The sequence below is a fragment of the Eublepharis macularius genome, chromosome 3 (genome assembly GCF_028583425.1).
Source record: "Eublepharis macularius isolate TG4126 chromosome 3, MPM_Emac_v1.0, whole genome shotgun sequence".
Classification (NCBI taxonomy): domain Eukaryota; kingdom Metazoa; phylum Chordata; class Lepidosauria; order Squamata; family Eublepharidae; genus Eublepharis; species Eublepharis macularius.
Window position 1 is genome coordinate 154,820,676 of NC_072792.1, and position 462 is coordinate 154,821,137.

Genomic DNA, 462 nt, shown 5'->3' on the forward strand with positions numbered 1-462 from the left:
GGTGTCTGTCTATTCACTTCCACCCGGTATAATTTTAAAAGCTTCTCACATGCCCATGAAAGTTTCTTCCAAAGCTCAAATGAACAAAAAAAACCTTTAGCCTTTATTTACTCACAATATTTATTGACTGCCTTTGAACAGTCAACATGTAACAATGTAAACAATGACTATCTCTAAACCAAATCAAGTCAATAATAGCAAGCAGCTAAAATGAAATAACAGTCAACAAATAAAGACCACCAACTGACTGGATCCTCTCTGAGCTTCTCAAAAGCCTACAGGATCCTGACAAATCCTGCTGGAACAGAACTGGAGCCCAGAAAGAAACCTAGACAAGTTTCCTGAGGGCAGGCTGTCCTCTCACTGGGCCTATCACTTACATGACCCTGCCTTCAAGGGATAACTTGTGGGACTCTCTGCTACAAGAAGTGGCAATGACCAGTGATTTAGACAGATTTAAAA